The sequence below is a fragment of the Pinus tabuliformis genome, chromosome 3_1, assembly GCF_031772625.1.
Source record: "Pinus tabuliformis cultivar Carrire ecotype Pingquan chromosome 3_1, CPIR1, whole genome shotgun sequence".
NCBI classification, from domain to species: domain Eukaryota; kingdom Viridiplantae; phylum Streptophyta; class Pinopsida; order Pinales; family Pinaceae; genus Pinus; species Pinus tabuliformis.
This window is the reverse complement of record NC_142301.1, coordinates 734,653,246-734,666,231: the sequence shown is the minus strand read 5'-3', so window position 1 is coordinate 734,666,231 and position 12,986 is coordinate 734,653,246.

The window sequence follows — 12,986 nt, the reverse complement described above, 5'->3', positions numbered from 1 at the left end:
TTTATCAATATTCCCTAACAACTATTGAACCAAAACAAAGCAACCTACAACTATTTCGACAAAAGGAGATATACAGTTTATCAGCTTTTCTTTCAACAAGAATTTCTTTTATGAGAGAAAAACTAAAGCATTTACAAACCGTAAGGTTATCTGAAAAAGGTACCTGTTACACACATGTTCATCTATTTGACATATATTGACAGGAAGTGTAGAAAGGATCACCTTTGGTTCTTTCTAGATTCGTTTGGGGATTTCTATGCGGTAAGAAGAACTCCTCCTGACCGGCTCCAAGATGATTCCTGTACAAAAGAACAATTGTGACGTTAACTAAAGAAGCTCGAAATCCAAACATGATATTGAGGAATATTAAACTTTATCATGTCTTAGTCCAAGACCATTAGTATTGAGAATCCCAGAGAGGGAGGTATTGGGTATTCTAGCAATAGCAACACGTTTTTATACACTGAATCCTTGCCTCAAAAGCATCATAAAATGTCATGAACCTAAACTTGAAGTCTGATTTTTTTTCAAAACTAAAAGAAACTCACAGCACGAAAACCAAAACTTTGAAACTTAAATATATATAATCGGAACTTACAAACCATATTATTCAGAGGTAGGATTAAATATGAGTGAAAAAGGGTCTCTTCATAGTGAATATATAGTGAATACGTACACATATCACAAGTGTTTGTACTAATCTCATTGATTCTGATGATGAATTAGTAAAACGGTAAAAGATACAAGTTGGATGGATCCCATTCATTACATAAATATTTATTGAAAAAATAAAATAAAAAATAGATGTCGTTGATCAAGAATGACATGCACTATCATATTGATGGGGACATAATTTAAGTTTATAAAAATGTCAAGTTCAAACGCGATACACATTTTGATCATCAACCTTTATTAATCACAATTGTGTGATTCAGCAGCACCGTATTAAAGAGATATGCCTTCCCATGCCTACAGTGAAATGTATGGCAAAATAAAAAACAATAAATAGTGAGTTTGTCTTAAACTACAGACAAAAACAGGAAAAAAATTCACCTATGGAAAAATTGCAATCCGCAAGCTTGAAATGTTTATTATCACACCCACATAAAACAACAATGTGTATTAGCTGAAATCTTAATGCATATGCAACGCTGCATCTCATGTTGATTTAGCAATACGTTGATGTTAATTACAATTATTTCTTCACAAAATGCCAGATCAAGAGATATGCCTTCCCATGCCTACAGTGAAATGTCTGGCAAAATAAAAAACAATAAATAGTGAGTTTGTCTTAAACTACAGACAAAAACAGGAAAAAAAATTCACGTATGGCAAAATTGCAATCCGCAAGCTTGAAATGTTTATTATCACACCCACATAAAACAACAATGTGTATTAGCTGAAATCTTAATGCATATGCAACGCTGCATCTCACGTTGACAATGTGTATTAGCTGAAATCTTAATGCATATGCAACGCTGCATCTCACGTTGATTTAGCAATACGTTGATTTTAATTACAATTATTTCTTCACAAAATGCCAGATCACTTGCTAAGGCTCGTTCCATCCTTGCCTAGAAAAGCACGGAAGACATCGAAAATGTTAAAATCAATCTATCAACTTGAACATTAGGACTTTCTATGGCAGCTTTCGGAGGGAATAGTAGGCATAAAAAATAGATGTCGTTGATCAAGAATGACATGTACTATCATATTGATGGGGACATAATTTAAGTTTATAAAAATGTCAAGTTCAAACGCGATACACATTTTGATCATCAACCTTTATTAATCACAATTGTGTGATTCAGCAGCATAGTATTAAAGAGATATGCCTTCCCATGCCTACAGTGAAATGTCTGGCAAAATAAAAAACAATAAATAGTCAGTCTGTCTTAAACTACAGACAAAAAACAGGAAAAAAAATACACGTATGACAGAATTGCAATCCGCAACCTTGAAATGTTTATTATCACAGCCACATAAAACAACAATGTGTATTAGCTGAAATCTTAATGCATATGCAACGCTGCATCTCAGGTTGATTTAGCAATACGTTGATGTTAATTACAATTATTTCTTCACAAAATGCCGTTGCGGATTCCAGAAATGTTCAGCACGTTAGGTTGAGTAGCTGTTTAAGGTTCATATACCAATCATTCTAATTTCTATATCAGTACTACTACTAATCACGGGAAAAGAGCGCTGAGCTCCTTACTAATTAGAAAGAAAAGAGAGCATAAGGAAGGAGAACTCCAAATTTATGTAAACCTTACCACTTAAAATACGGAGCAGATCGACATGGCCAGAGGGACATGAACGCAGGAATTTAATTTTGGTGAAGGGTTAATACGTTTGCATTATCTATATTTATATTTATTTTACAAAAACATATTAATTTTTTTAAATCAAACACATTGATTAACGATTTCAGCCACATAACTTTCGAGAGTCACGTAATTTAAGCCAGTTACGAATCAATATGATCTTACTATCGCCATTACTCGTCTTTATCTCTTTTTCTATGTTGACTATATAGTCAAGTTAGGCAAATAATTATGTAGTTTAAATATTCTTAAATTTTTATTTAAAATTAAAGGAAAAGAATGCAATAACGTGTTTAAACTTTACACATATTTAGCTTAGTTGTACGCTGAAAATGGTATTTGGATAATTAATCCTGTACACACATGTATATTACTATTTCTATTCCAATTCCAATTCCAATTTGATTAAAATTTCTACAACAAGGACACAAACAGAACAGTTATTTGATTAAAATTTCTACAACAATGACACACACAGAACAGTTTTTTGGACGGTTTCAATAATGGTTACCATTAAAAAAAATATCGAAAATAAACTGAGTTTTAATTTTTAAGACATTAACTGTACCGGAGACAACTATAAATCGATAGTTAAAGTGAATTATACTAACTATAATTGAAAATGAAAGAATGTATATGTCTGTGTGTGCATTTTAACTATGTATTTATCAAGCATCATCAAATCTGATAAATCTATAATTAAAATGGATTATATTAATTATAATTAAAAGTCCATAAAGCATGAAGAGAAATTAAATCTTATAAATTCAGTGTTAAAATTGATTATACTAATTATATATAACAGTAAAAATAGACACCAAATTAATGTAAAAAACAAAATAAATTATTTCTTGATATAAAAGAATGATATCGGAATTCAGCTGGAAATTATATATTTTTGAAAGTATCACATCTGGTCTAAAGAACTAATGTAGTGGCTCAAAAGCTTGCTGATAAATTACGAATTTAGTAATCGTCTTATCACCAACTTTACTTGGACAACAGATTCACATTGAATTTTGAAAACAAAAGATTATAAAACAAATTTATCATTAGAAAAATGAAATATATTTCTATTATAATAATCAAATCCATACAATATTCACATTATATTGACTCACAAGTTAAAGTGTCTGCATTTGGTCTACCGACGGTCCTATTAATCTTCAATATGAAGTCTCAGCAAGAATCATTATGCGTACTGAATAGGAGCGTTATAAACATATATAACCAGTACAGAGATTATTGTTTTCTTTCTTTCAACTCTGAGAAAGAACCAATATGTCCTCACTAAGACTATTACAAGACAACCTCAATAATGAAACTTAATAAAAACAAAAATAAAAACATAACGAGAATGGGTTTTGACTAAATTAATACAAGACGAATGGATTTAACATGAAAGGATTTCTACAGATTATAAATTAAAAATATTGACGAAAGGATTTAACATGAAAAGATTTCTACATATTATAAACTAAAAATATTGAATGCGACATGAACGTTACGTGAGTGTTTGGTATGTGGAAGTAGGGGAGCCAAGAGAACTTATGCCAATTAGTGGTGTTTGGGAGAAGGAAACGCGTAGACTGATGCACTTTGAATGGCTCCGAGGATTGCAGGGGATAGAGTATCTCCTGTGTGAAGATTATTAAACAAATTTATCATTAGAAAAATGAAATATATTTCTATTATAATAATCAAATCCATACAATATTCACATTATATGGACTCAGAAGTTAAAGTGTCTGCATTTGGTCTACCAACGGTCCTATTAATCTTCAATATGAAGTCTCAGCAAGAATCATTATGCGTACTGAATAGGAGCGTTATAAACATATATAACCAGTACAGAGATTATTGTTTTCTTTCTTTCAACTCTGAGAAAGAACCAATATGTCCTCACTAAGACTATTACAAGACAACCTCAATAATGAAACTTAATAAAAACAAAAATAAAAACATAACCAGAATGGGTTTTGACTAAATTAATACAAGACGAAAGGATTTAACATGAAAGGATTTCTACAGATTATAAATTAAAAATATTGACGAAAGGATTTAACATGAAAAGATTTCTACAGATTATAAACTAAAAATATTGAATGCGACATGAACGTTACAGAATGCGCGAGTGTTTGGTATGTGGAAGTAGGGGAGCCAAGAGAACTTACGCCAATTAGTGGTGTTTGGGAGAAGGAAACGCGTAGACTGATGCACTTTGAATGGCTCCGAGGATTGCAGGGGACAGAGTATCTCCTGTGTGAAGTTTCTCATGAGAATTTGTAAGGTGATGGTAGATGAAGCTCAGTGTTGGCCAAAAACAGCAACAACAACTGTCAAGGAAAAAGCAGTGAAAATATCTTTCACAGTGAAAATATCTTAAGAGACAAAAGAATTGGAAAAAGCAGTAATGCAACTCAAAGGGCCAGGTTCAATGCACAGCAGAACTGGAGGTGAAAAGAAAGCAACTCATATATTTGGAAAAAGCAGTGAACTTGAAATCAACGGTTGAAACTGTCAAACTTGATCAAACGGTTCAGGTTAAAAGTGTTGACAATTGTTGATGCATAGGAAGGCCTATCGGCCTAACTAGGTAAAGACCCGAAGAGAGATTGCGCCTCCCAGGAATAAGGAATAATCTGAGTTGATGACGGCCCCACCAGTAGCCAAAATAGATAAAGATCCACCAACCATGAACACTATGGAAGGCTATCAGATTTCACCATGAAGAAAACCTCAAAAGAAACTGAAAAAATTGGAGACAAAAATCCATATAACCCAAAAAAACCTTCAAACTGCAACTATGAGCTCCTAGTTTGAAGAAAGCATAGTGAAATCAGCAGTGTTATGTTGTGAAGGACCAGGAGGATCAATTAGAGGATTAGTAAACCCTCTAGATTTAGAGTTAAAACAATGTAGCATTCCACACGGTGTAAAACATCAATATCATCCAAACAAAAACAAATAATTTTTATCATGCACTTGATATCCTCTTGACAAGCAAACAATTCGTAATTATCAATTTCTCTATCCCTCAACACCATACGAAGGAGGGTATCCATTAACTGATGCACAAAGAGCGAATGCAAGAAATGTAGTGTTCTTTTTCTTAAATTTTTGGGATCTAAAAGCTATTAAAAACCATTGCCTCCCATTTCTAAGTTAGAGAAATATAGACAATCAGTAAATTCTTTCTCTTCCAGATATCAAATTTCCCAACAAGCTTAAAAAAAGACACAATCAAAATATGATATAACAAACTCTCAAACAAACATTTTATTCCAAAACTTTAAGAAAGATTCAATGTACGCTTTATTACTAACCCTAAACCCAAAATTATACTTTAAAAAAATTATTTAATTTTTTAACCAAAAAAATATTATTAGAATTATGTATTTTTTTAATAAATAAAATAACGAGTGTAAAAAATAAAATTATGTATTGGTCTAATATGCTTCAGTATTATCTTTACATCATTGTATTATATAATTATATTTAATATAAAATAAAAATATAATTAGATATTATTTGAGGATTTAACTGCGTTAAGTAAGTCATTTATATATGATTGTCATTCATGTATGACCATTTTCATGAGAGGTAGTCGTAAATGACTAATTTTTCATGATTTTTGAATAGTTCAGTGAGCACTCATTGCGTCGGGTGACGCTCACAGGGGTGAAGAAGTGGGATTGAAAATATAAATATGGTTAAATATTTAGTATTTATGAAAAATAAATAAATATGATTTTAATCCTAAATAAAAGTAAGATTGTAGTATAATTTCAAATTGCATTTATATATGAAATAAATAGACATAAATATAAATATTTAATATAGTAAATGAATATTATTATTATTATTATTATTATTATTATTATTATTATTATTGAGTTATTTTATTATAGATTATTTATATTTATTAAATAATGTATAAAATTAATAACAAAAACATAATATAAATATATATGCCAAAATTAAAATATATTTATATTTATTAGGATTTATCTACAAAATTAGTTGTTAGAGAGCAAATCGCCATCCATTAATGAGAATGGGATGTGGAATTCATCCCTAAGTTGAGGTATGAAACAACCAATATGAAGAAAGTCCTATGTGGATCTAATCGTATGCATTCAAAACCACATGCTCGTGAATAATTGCAAAAACCAAACACCCATCAACATTTTTTCAAAAAACCTACTCCATGGATCTCACCCACCAAATAATAATTTATGATAATATTTATAGGAATAATCTTAGCAACTAGCACATAAAACAACACAATCAAATCTAATGGCTAATTGGGAAAAATCTATTATTTTTAAGTCCATTGACTTCTTATTTCATTTATCTATGTCTAGTTATTGGACCTAACCCTTTTAGCTTGAGACTTGATCTTTTTGCAAATGTATAGAGTAGATCTCACAACCATTTTGGACTTCGTTACTCTTTAATTCCTCTATATTGACCAAGCATCCACCCTCAACTTTATCTTGAGGACTTAACTATTTCTACAAACACATAGTGTGACACCCCCTTTCCCTTTACATCACTCTTGAACTTCGCATTCCTTTTTCTCCATATTCTTCTCTCCCTTTCTTTCATTCAATGCAAATATCCCTATCCATTTTATTGTCTCCCCATCCACCACCCCACACCTACATCCTCCTCCTTCTCCTACATTCCACTCTATCTACATCGACTACTCTACACCCACGTCATCCTCTAACCTCCACATTTGCATCTAGTATCCACTTCACTCCATCCTTTCCCTCTGCATTTACATCATCCTTCTCCCCCCTTCCTTTGCATCTTTTTCCCCAAGGAAAAAATATATTTTATAATCAAGATAAAACAAAGTACAATCTGAAGGTGCTTACAGCACAATCATATGATTAAAATCCTTCATCATTTCATATTTGTAATTTGAAAGATAAATTGTCATAAGTCATCAAAACAAAAAATGTCTTCCCATAATTCTTCATAACCACAAAGTCAGGTTGACAAAAGGTTCTCCAAGCTACATTGAAGTGTGGACACTCCACCATTTTCATGAAATGATATCAAATAAGTTTATGTTGACGTCACCAACCCCTCCTTGCATAAACCATCAATAGTTCCATTATTCCCCCTGAAAACATGAAAGAAAGGCAAATGATCAAAGAGAGTGGAAACATCCTTTACTAGTTGAATGATTCAAATAAGATTCAAGTTTAGAATCTTGTTATCACCCCTAATACTACTAATTACACGTGTCGAATCACCCATAACTAGTGACAATGGAATGTTCTTTACTCTAGCAAACCTCAAAAGATAAAACAAAGCTATAAACTTGGCTCTAATGATTTGTACCCTCCCCACCACTAGCTTTGACAAAAGTAAAATTGTTTTAAGTTGTATATATACAAATCGCAATCAATTGGTACCTTCTTTGCATGCCTTATCAAAAAATAACCATTGCCAACTTTGATCAAATACCAAAGGCTCCACCTGAAGAGAAACACGATTCTTAAGAGGCTTAGAAAATTATTTAAATACAAACACAAATTTCGTTGCTACAACATTTGGAGGAAGAAATATACCTTTGAAAATAGCCAAGTTTCGGGCATGTAAATGCCTTAAATATCCATCAAAGGAAGAGCTCGAAAAGGATTCAAATACTAAATAAATAAAATAAAAGACCCTTGAAGTGAAGAGCTACAAAACCTTATCCCACATACCCTGAGTATGGAGAGTGATGAACACCAGTATTGCAGCAAGAATGCTACAACTCCTAGAGCTACCAGCTTTATTTTATCAACCCGGGGTTCGTACAAACTTGGAGGTGACAATGTTGTATACACAAGTACAAGTGATGGTTCTACCTTTTGTCACTGTTCAGTTGGCGAGAGACCACTAAGGTTTTCAAGCCAGACTTCTATAGATTCAGAAGAAGCTTGATTGTTGATTAAAGAAAGAAAGATCTACTCTAGGAGAAAGCTTATCTACTGTAAATAAGGAAAATGACTGAAATCCTATGCTAAAAACACACCCTTCTCTAACTAACAACTGAGAAACTGTGCTTTACAGAAATGCCAAGCTAACATGTATGAAATGATATATCTAAAGCATGGAAATTCAAGACATCAAACATCACTATTGTTCCTGTAAAGGACTGAAATAAATCTATTTTGTTCTTTTTATTCTTTTTCTAGAAAGTCAAGTGTAAACCCTAATCTCTTTTGGTGATGTGACAGGTGGTTTAGCGATGATGATGGATGGTTGGGAGGTTTTGGAGATGGTTTGAAGGTTTGGGAGACCCTTGTATGACTAGGTGTGGCTTCCTAGAGGGTTTCCCTCAATTCGGCCTCAAAACAGGCCACTACAGGAAAACCTACAGGATGTACTAGAAGCATACAGGATTCCCTATATTTCTACAAGATAGAGCCGATAGCAAAACGATGGTTGCTGGAGGTGATGGAAGGATTAGAGAAGGTGGTGGATGGGTGGAATGGAGTGAGAAAATTCCCAGGATCACTCAGAACTCAATACCAAGGTTAGGAGATGGTTGGATTTGCTCAACATGCTTGGAGGAATTTCTATGTAAAATGATGAGATTGGTGAAGATCTTGGTGAAAGCAAGCAATGATTATGAATGGATGAAGTTGGAAGGTGGTTGCATGATATGAGATCCCTTTAGATTTCTGAAGCACCTGCTCTACATCAAACATTTATAATTGCCACAAAGTCATGTAAACAAGAAGAATTCTAATAAGATAGAAAAGCAGAATTTAATGAACTAGCTATCTACTTCATGCATGAAGAAAATTGCTAAAAAAAATGAAATCATGGATGAGATCTACTGAAAGACTGAAGATGGAAGAGATGGAAACTAAATACTACACTTGCAAAAATTATCAAATGCTAGTTTAAGTACAGTAAACTCTAAATATTATGAAGAAATGGAATTCTATCTTTTTGGGGCTACTTAAGGGTCTTTTCCTCAAATCATGATCCCTGATGATCCAGGTGGATGTTGGTGGCCACCCACCTATCCCATTTGGACCCCCACAACTGTCCCTTTCAGTCATTTTAGTTTCCTAAATTGTAGCATAGTTTACTATTTTTAGCAGTTTTTCGGGTCCTGAACTTCTAGAGCTGTTTTGAGGCCCTAAACGATGTTTTTTGGGAAATTTGTGGCAACATGCATCCATGGACCAATGTTGCCTCCCAAAGTTGTAGTGCTCGGATAGATATTTCTAACGAGCTATTGTACGCGTCAAACGGAGATCATATGCCAAAGTTACGACCCTGAGAAATTGATGTACCAATTTACCCAAACGGGGCCCACAATTTGGCGTTTCATCTTCTAGGGTTAGATTTCGGAATGTTAAGGGTTTTCCATTGTTTCTCAACAATAAATAGGCCTTCGAGCCTCATTGTAACACAATTCAGAGGCATGTAGCCACCACATCTCTTCTTAGAGATAAGCTACCATCGCCCTAGCTGGTTTATTTCCATTTCTGGTTGTAAGCATATTTCAGTATTTTCCATTAATGAAATGAAGTATTATTTCCGCTGCATCTTTGTGTATATGGTTATCTCTGTAATTTGTTGCGTTCCTGTTTAAATCCGGATCACCTGAGGGAAGAGGTGAGGCCAAGACACCTGCTGACAGTTTTGTGACACTCCTTTTATCGCTTCTAACCTTCTACTGAAGTAAAGCACAAATGGAAGCAAACATATAAACAACTAATCAAATCCACAGTACTTGCAATGAAATACTTCTAGACACAATTTAACCATGAACCTATGAAACTAAGCTAAGCATACAGATACAACAAGAGGATCCTTTGCTGCTAGGGTTGGGCCCTAACCCAAGAGCTTCAGCCCTCTAAGTTAACTCAGTGCTGGATCAAGAAAAAGCTCATTTTCATTACCAAAATAGAAAATTACATCAATGTCTTCCACAAGTTTGGAGCTTGAAAATAGCTAGTGTTTTTGCAACAAAAATTTGAATCCTAATGAGGATCTAGGCCTCTCTACTTCTAGAACTGAAGTCTCCAACGACTTCCTTAAATATAGGGAGGTTCAACTCCAAAACTCAAGATGAACTAACTCTTTTTCTATCACTTGCTCAGCTGCCTTTTGATCTTCATGACTTGGTTGCTTGCACTCCGAGCTGATGTGATTAATGGAGCAATATTTGAATGGGTGAGGAGTAAATGAGGAGGATTTACCTCCTATAATCTCTCTCCCTTGTCCCATTCGAGTTTCAAACCTTAGTCTTGCCAAAATCCCTTGATTTTTGCTTCCAAACTTGCATTCAATGCATATTAGTCCACTAGGCATAATATCTCACTTTAACTTGTCCCATTAAACAAAATATAATCAAAACATGTAATAAGTTGTGACAAGAGTTGATTTTACTAAGCTATGAGGTGAATTAAGGCTCATATAATTACCCAATGATGAGGCTCATTAGAGAGCATCTAACACCAGTCCATACTATCTTCCAAAAATTTCAATGGATGAAAATATGTGAAATATCTTCTTGTTACTCCTCGCATAAAGTATATACACCAAGCCCTTGAAAAATTCTCTTTTGGATAACATCCCAGGTCATCAACTTGCCACTGAGCACCAGCTACATCAAGATCAAACATTTAGGGGGGTCCTTAAGCTTCTAGATCACCTGCCACCACTGCTACAGATCAACGATCATATCCTTTACTATAGAAACATAACTAGTCTTTATAAATTTAAAACCACATGATGTGGTAAAAATCCACACCATCCCATCTTGTTGATCACATTTATGGATATGGGCATTTTTAAGGGAGCTAACCATCCTGCCCCAAATCTGCCACTAGGCTTTATGCAAACCCCACCAATTTTTTGAAAGTCACCCCTGATTCCAAATGGATGAGGACTCTAGATCAATGATCTTAGAGAATGTTGCTATGTCTCTCCACTGAAGAAACAAAACCAACTCATTTAGGAGAAAATCTTCCTTTTCATATCCCATTATGGTATCAACCCCAATTCTTACTAATAATCTTGTGTCTACCTTCCATGCTAGATATTTACCAATACCAAGAAAGGAGAGGGTGAGCACCTTCCACTGGTTGAACACTCCTGAGATCATCTTATTCCTTTCTCATATACAATCCTCAATAGTGTTAGGGACCATTGGAGTAATTTTAAGGTCTAGAATGGGTCTCATAAGGAAAGTAATAAAGAAATAATAAAAATAATAAAATGTGAGTTAATGAATTTTTAAGGGAAAAGAAAGAAAACAACCTTTTTATTATATTTTTATTTATTTATCTCCTTATAGTTTTACTCAAATTTGAAGTGTGGGCACTCCTTAAGTGCAAAATTAGATTCCACATCTAACAAGTACTCACTTTGCATACTTGTGGTAGTCTCACACTAAGAATACATGAAAAACACTTTTTTTTCATGTATTTTCTTTTTTTCTTGGTGTGGGTCTACTCAAAAGTATGCAGATTGGGTACTCATTAGATGAAAAATCTAAATCTACACCCAAAAAGTGCTTTGAGTAAATCTATAAGGAGATAATTTCGAAATATGATTAAAAAAAGTATTTTTCTTCTTTTCCCTCCAAAAATATTTACCCCTAGGGATGACATCATCATCTTGAATTTTATCGATTATTTTAAAGTTGATTTTTTTAGTACATTTTACATTTTGAGACCCATTTTTTTAGCTCTAAATTCCCCTAATGAACATATGCATCCACCAAAATGTGTTTCCATAAGTTAGGCTTCATCATGAAACTCCAAAGGGACCATGCAACAAGATATTTCCCAAAGAGATGAACATCCTTTAACCCCCATCTACCCTATTTTTTAGTAAAACAATCATTTTTGAATTGGTCGGATGAATACCCTTATATTCTCCACTACCCTACCATCGATGTGTGAATCATAGTTTATAAATTAGCTCCAAGGAACCTTTCATAATGTGATCCAAGAAGATCCAATAAATTGGAATGGCCTCCAATACAAACTTAAACAATCTCAACCTACCTACTCTCCATAGCCATTTGGTGTACGAGAATGAAATTGTCCTATTTACTATTGCAATTAACCAATTTCAATCAACCTTATGGTAATTATTTGGCTTGATGATAAATCGTTATCAAAGGCCCCCCTTTCAAAGGGTATGATTGGGTTTAAATAATCCTGGGGGGTCATCCAAAGACAAGTAATAGACAATTGATTTATATCTATTAACTTTTAGTTCGATGTCCATTATAGTAGATAAAGAAGTAAAAATGTTTTAAGTTGTATAAATACAAATCCCAATCAGTAAGTACCTTCTTGGCATGCCTTATCAAAAAATAACCATGGCCAACTTTGATCAAATACCAAAGGCTCCACCTAACGAGAAACATGATTCTTAAGAGGCTTAGAAAATTATTTAAATACAAACACAACTTTCATTGCTACAACATTTGGAGGAAGAAGTATACCTTTGAAAATAGCCAAGTTTTAGGCATGCTAAATGCCTTAAATATCCATCAAAGGAAGAGCTCGAAAAGGCTTCAAATACTAAATAAATAAAATTAAAGACCCTTGAAGTGAAGAGCTACAAAACCTTATCCCACATACCCTGAGTATGGAGTGCATCTAACACCAGACCATA